The 6,320-nt window shown below is 39.0% G+C and overlaps 2 non-coding genes and 1 pseudogene across 2 annotated transcripts; all 3 read left to right on the top strand.

The window, feature by feature from the left end:
* The first annotated feature begins 321 nt into the window (after positions 1-321).
* On the top strand, positions 322-405 carry TRNAL-UAA (transfer RNA leucine (anticodon UAA)). The gene has a single exon. It is a non-coding gene; the product is annotated as a tRNA-Leu (tRNA).
* A 628-nt stretch (positions 406-1,033) lies between these two features.
* Positions 1,034-1,117, top strand: TRNAL-UAA (transfer RNA leucine (anticodon UAA)). Its single transcript has one exon. It is a non-coding gene; the product is annotated as a tRNA-Leu (tRNA).
* Positions 1,118-4,148: 3,031 nt separating this feature from the next.
* On the top strand, positions 4,149-6,064 carry LOC149673251 (SCAN domain-containing protein 3 pseudogene; annotated as a pseudogene).
* Positions 6,065-6,320: the final 256 nt, after the last annotated feature.

Raw genomic sequence — 6,320 nt, 5'->3', positions numbered from 1 at the left:
TACAATTTTCCAAATTTCTGTGAACTGTCAATGCGGTCCGGAAATTGGGAACACGTTTGCTCCGATACGCAAACTGCGAACGCGGTCACGTGGGTGTAACAACGGACAGACAGACACACAGACACACAGACAGATACGGCCGTTACAGAACCTCTCCTGGACTACGTCACACGGAGAGGTAAAAAGTGAATAGGTATCTCATGCTCAGGATAGGCTTCTCTAGTATAGCAAAAATTGAATAGCTTTATGGAGCATAGAATTCCGAGAGGTATTTAGGTGTTGTACTATAGCTTAATTTTCAAGGAAAAAGTGTAAAAGCGTGTCAGGATGGCCGAGTGGTCAAAGGCGTCAGATTTAAGCTCTGATCATCGTATGAGGGCGTGGGTTCGAACCCCACTTCTGACAACGAATTGTTTTTAATTAATAACATGTATCTCATGCTCAGGAAAGGCTTCTCTAATATGGCAACAAGTGTGTAGATTCATGTAGCCTAGCATTCCCAGAGGTATTTTCGGGTTGTACTATAGCTTCATTTTCAAGGAAAACAGTTTAAAGAGTGTCAGGATGGCCGAGCGGTCTAAGGCGTCAGATTTAAGCTCTGATCCTCGTATGAGGGTGTGGGTTCGAACCCAAAATTCTGACAGCGAATTGTTTCATTTTAATAACTTTTATCTCATGCTCAGGAATGGCTTCTCTAATATGGCAACAAGTGTGTAGATTTATGTAGCCTAGAATTCCGAGAAATATTTTCGGGTTGTACTATAGCTTCATTTTCAAGGAACACGATTTAAAGAGTGATTGGATGGCCGAGCAGTCTAAGGCGTCAGATTTAAGCTCTGATTCTTGTATGAGGGCGTGGGTTCGAAGCCCACTTCTGACAACGATTTGTTTTTCTTTAATAACATGTATCTCATGCTCAGGATAGGCTTCTCTAGTATAGCAAAAATTGAATAGCTTTATGGAGCCTAGAATTCCGAGAGGTATTTAGGTGTTGTACTATAGCTTAATTTTCAAGGAAAACGTTCAAAAGCGTGTCAGGATGGCCGAGTGGTCAAAGGCGTCAGATTTAAGCTCTGATCATCGTATGAGGGCGTGGGTTCGAACCCCACTTCTGACAACGAAATGTTTTCAATTAATAACATGTATCTCATTCTCAGGAAAGGCTTCTCTAATATGGCAACAAGTGTGTAGATTTATGTAGCCTAGCATTCCGAGAGGTATTTTCGGGTTGTACTATAGCTTCATTTTCAAGGAAAACGATTTAAAGAGTGTCAGGATGGCCGAACGGTCTAAGGCGTCAGATTTAAGCTCAGCGGCCGTATTCTGCAGAAATGTTAAGCCCCTCCTTCTGCCCTTGGCTCGCTGGTTGGACCGTCAACCATTGCCCTTGGCCTTTAAATTGGCTACGTCTACCGATGACGTTCCTTGCCTTGGCTCAGTGATTGGAGGTTCAACCGGCAAAAATAAGCCTTTGAATTCAGTTCAGTTTGAGTTTCAAGTTGAACCAAATTTCGGTGCAAGGTCAGTGTACAGTGTAAATTTGTCGCCAAAGGTCAGTGCTGCAATCTTTCACCGGAAACGTTGAAGCTATTAACGCCACCTATCTTATGAACTGAATAGTAATTTCGTGCCGTCTGTTCTTTTTTAATTTTAAATGACGTCAACGTATTTCAGACAGCCGCTTGTGAAGGTAACATCGTTTAATGTTGAGTAAGTTTTATATTTTCACGTAAATAATGTGCTTGACATATTTGTATAAAAAAATAAAAACCAATTGTAATTGCCAAGTTAAGTATTAATCGTCAAATCTTTCCCTTTTTCCATGTTGTTACTTTGATAACATCGAACCACAATTACCTAAGCCTAATGAAGGCATAACGTGAAGGGCACACATATTTTTGTGTCAGTAATTTTATTGGTAATGGTGAAACAGTAATTTTTCATTCCTGTGTAATTTATCTTCATTTTTTGAAGTTGTAATTTTAAATGACGTCAACGTATTTCAGACAGCCGCTTGTTAAGGTAACATCGTTTAATGTTGAGTAAGTTATATATTTTCACGTAAATAATGTGCTTGACATATTTGTATAAAAAAATAAAAACCAATTGTAATTGCCGAGTTAAGTATTAATCGTCAAATCTTTCCCTTTTTCCATGTTGTTACTTTGATAACATCGAACCACAATTACCTAAGCCTAATGAAGGCATAACGTGAAGGGCACACAGATTTTTGTGTCAGTAATTTTATTGGTAATGGTGAAACAGTAATTTTTTCATTCCTGTGTAATTTATCTTCATTTTTTGAAGTTGTAATTACATGTATATTTATATTTTCTAACATTGGTAAGATTTATTTGTAGTTATTGTATTGAATTATACATAGTAATGAAACATGTTTAAAAAACTGAAAAAGGCGCCGCATTCCCTCTATGAGTTGAATGTTGTACCCTTATTCGTCATCAGTGACTTAGGTAACACGCCCGAAGAGAGGACAACGATGTGATAACATATCACAAAGCAGGTAAATGATGTCCACCGCTAACGGAGAACCCTTTTTTTAGGTGACAATGAAAGGCATTCCTCAACAATATTCCACTTGTTATAGAAGAACGTGAAGCTCTGCGTATTGCAAATTTGGTAAGTTCCCGTAATGTATTAACCATATTATTAACATTATTTTTTGTTGCAGGTGGATGCAAGCTTCTTGAATAGCCTTCCTCCAGTTTTTGCTGAAGATTCCTAAAAAGAGCCTTCTGCTTTCCATGAACATGGTGCTCATCCACTTGCCACTGAAGAACACAGAAAAGGTCATAAGAATGGTTTCTATTCGACGTAGGGTATAATAGTCCACCTTCTGAAAATTTCATTTGGACATTTTTTTGAGATAAAGGGTTGCTGCAAAGTCAGTTAACCATTAAGAGTTACTGCGGTGTCCTTTTAATTTTATTCTTCGCTTCAACATTTCATTGTTCTTTTTTCCATCATTCCTTGCTATTTTTTCTGCATGCATGGCCTTCGTCTATTGTTTCATTTATAAATGGGCTAAACTTTCTTATAGCTCAGTCGCTGCCTTGTAAGAAAAGCAAGAAACTCTCATAGCTTCCGCTAATGCATGTTTGGAGGCCCTACTCATGTTTGCGTCTGTTTGGCGAATAATGACTGCAAATGAAAGGGCTAGGAATGAATTCGAAAAGCTAAGGTTTGAAAATAAAAGCTTTAGACTGAAAGCCGAGAGTATTCAAGCTAACATCATGACCGAAGTGGAAAATTGCAGCCTGAAAATAATGACTAGTTTTGTTTTTTGAAGACACGCTCAAGCGAAGCATGTTCTACTTTACTGTAGATAATTTTCTAAATGCCATTATAGGATGTTTGAATAACGTCTCCCTGTATTTCGATTATTTTCAATGCTCAATTTGGCATGCACTTTCTTCATGACGGCATGAACTCTCTATGATTGTATTTACCATTGTGATTTTACCGTACTCATTGTAAATATTTTATTATTTTATTTTCGCCAAAGAGTCTTTAATGTCCAATTTGACACGCACTTTTTTCGGGTGTACCTCATATGAGCAGGTCCCTGTAGAGCAGCGCTTCTCAAACTGTGGTCCGCGGACATGCGGCTGCCGGTCCGCAGGCAAGCGCCGGCAGAATCTGCCGTTCCCTGGTATAAACGGCCGTTTCTCTGTTTCTAGTCCCTCCTTAGTAAAGATAAAAAAGACCAAGGTCGTATTTACCTTCTTGAATTTTCATCTTAACGAATCACGTGCGCCTAGTTAGGTGCGCGAGAGTTTGAGATCGGGATGTTCCATTATAGTTACCTTCCCTCTACCCTTTTTGACCTAATCCCTTTAGTTAAAGTTGAATTGGCGCGGTTTTTTTCGGAAGAACCCCGCTAGGTGTTACCAAGTGCAGACTAATGACAGGCGTGCCCGAGAAATATCTTTTTGATAAGATCTCTGCGACTCAACGTTCATTATTTTACCATATTAAACTTATTTAATATTTGAAATTTACGCGTTTTCCGTTATATCTGTACTAATTTTTATACCGTAAGTACCCATTCTGTTAAAAAAATATAATTTCAAATAAAATTGAACATCTATTTTGTTGGTGGAAAATAGTTCACAGCTTTTTGGTAAGGGATGGCGAAAAGAGGCCCCCTGGACTCATTTGTGATTCGCAAAAAAATATCTACGCAGCATGACAGTGCTTCTGACTCGGATGACAATGATAGCGATTTGAACTTAAGTCAAGTACCGTCCACATCGAAACGATTTCGCTCGACGTTCAAACGTCAGTATGACTCCTCATACATTGAATACGGTTTCACAGAATTCATCGACGACGGAATTCCGAAACCGCAATGCGTCGTATGTAGTGTCATTTTATCAAACGACGCCCTGAAGCCATCGAAACTAAAAAGACACTTGATCTCCAAACATCCAGAATTGAGTTCCAAACCTATTGAATATTTTCAACGATTGCATACTAATTTAATGGTTCAGCAAAAACAGATATTTAACGTATCACACGTGAATGTTGCTGCTTTACGAGCTTCATACAAAGTTGCTCTTCGCATTGCTAAAGCTAAAAAGCCATACACGGTTGGTGAAGCGCTAGTATCTGGCTGTATTAACGACGTTTGTTTAGAAATGCTGGGCGAACAGGCAGCAAAGAAGGTAGCACAAGTACCACTTTCAAACGACACTATTGCTCGCCGAGTTCAAGACCTCGCTCGTGACATGGAAGACCAGCTAATTGAACAAATAAAAGCAGCGAAGTATTTCGCTTTGCAACTTGACGAATCAACAGATGTTGCGAATGAGGCAATTCTTCTGGTGTATGTTCGCTATGAACATAATCACGACCTGAAGGAAGAGTTTTCTTTTCGGAGTCGCTACCAAAAAACACCACTAGTGCAGAAATATTCAAAGCTGTGAGAAATTACGTGGTCAATACCTGTGGAATGGACTTTAAATTTTGTGTAGGTGTATGTACTGACGGGGCTGCTGCAATGACAGGACGACATTCCGGAGTAGTTACCCAGATTAAAAGGCTTGCACCTGAATGTAGGTCCACACACTGTTTCATTCACCGGGATAATCTGGCCATGAAGAAAATGTCCACAGAACTCAATGTCGTACTCAGTGAAGTCGTGAAAATGGTTAACTACGTAAAGGCGAATGCCTTGAACTCGCGACTGTTTGCTTTATTGTGCGATGAAATGGGAGCGGAACACAAGCATTTGCTGTTACACGCGGAAGTATGCTGGTTGTCGAGAGGAAAAGTCTTTTCAAGGGTATTTGAGCTTCGTAACGAACTAGTGGAGTTCTTTCAAAGCAGGAAACCGAATTGGGTTCAACTTCTCTTGAATGTTAATTGGATGGCCAAGCTTGCTTATTTGAGTGACATCTTTGCTATCTTTAATGATCTTAACACCTCGATGCAAGGAAGGATGATTTCTTGTTTCAACGTCGCAGACAAGATTGATGGACAGAAAAGAAAACTTAGCGCCTGGAAAAGTCGAGTATCAAGAAATAGTTATGACATGTTTCACAACTCAGCAACATTCATTGACGGTGCAAGAGAAGAGATTATTATTGCATCTCTGAAAAATACCATTACCGAACACTTGTCTAATTTGGAAGAGCGTTTCGAGTGCTATTTTCCACCAGAAGAAGATACACGAAAAGAAAATGCATGGGTGCGAAATCCATTCCTTCCAATAAATGAAGACTTGCCCATAATTTTAGAAAATAAATTGTTGGAACTCTCAGCTGACGAAGGTTTGAGAGCAAGCTTTGAAAATATGTCACTCGCATCATTTTGGATAAAAGTGAATCCGGAATATCCCGAGCTTTCAGACATTGCCATAAAAAAACTTCTTCCGTTTCTCACAACTTACCTTTGTGAAGTGGGATTTTCAACAATGAGCGTTGTTAAAACCAAATATAGGAATATTATGAACGTTCATCATCCATTTCGCGTGGCACTTTCGACAATTGAGCCACGATTAGAAAAAATAGTTAAAAATAAGAAGGCCCATCCCTCCCATTAAGTTGTAACCACCTAATATTGGTTTTCACACGTCATAAATAAACTACTAATGTCTTTACCATTTTTTCATTCATTAAACTTGGAAAATTGCAATTTATACCAAAGAAAAAATATGTCTGGTCCGTCATACATAGTTGAAAAAAAAACGGTCCGCAATGTTAAAAAGTTTGAGAAGCGCTGCTTTAGAGCAGTTCTCGAAATAGCAACCGCGATTCCAAAAAAACAGCGGAGTTTTTCAAAACTGCTGTTTTAGAAAT

This window comes from Phalangium opilio, unplaced genomic scaffold (assembly GCF_054372755.1).
Source record: "Phalangium opilio isolate 3A_F unplaced genomic scaffold, DU_Popi_V2 ptg000053l_1, whole genome shotgun sequence".
NCBI lineage: Eukaryota > Metazoa > Arthropoda > Arachnida > Opiliones > Phalangiidae > Phalangium > Phalangium opilio.
The sequence above is the reverse complement of the archived record's forward strand: the minus strand, read 5'-3'. Positions and strand labels throughout refer to the sequence as shown.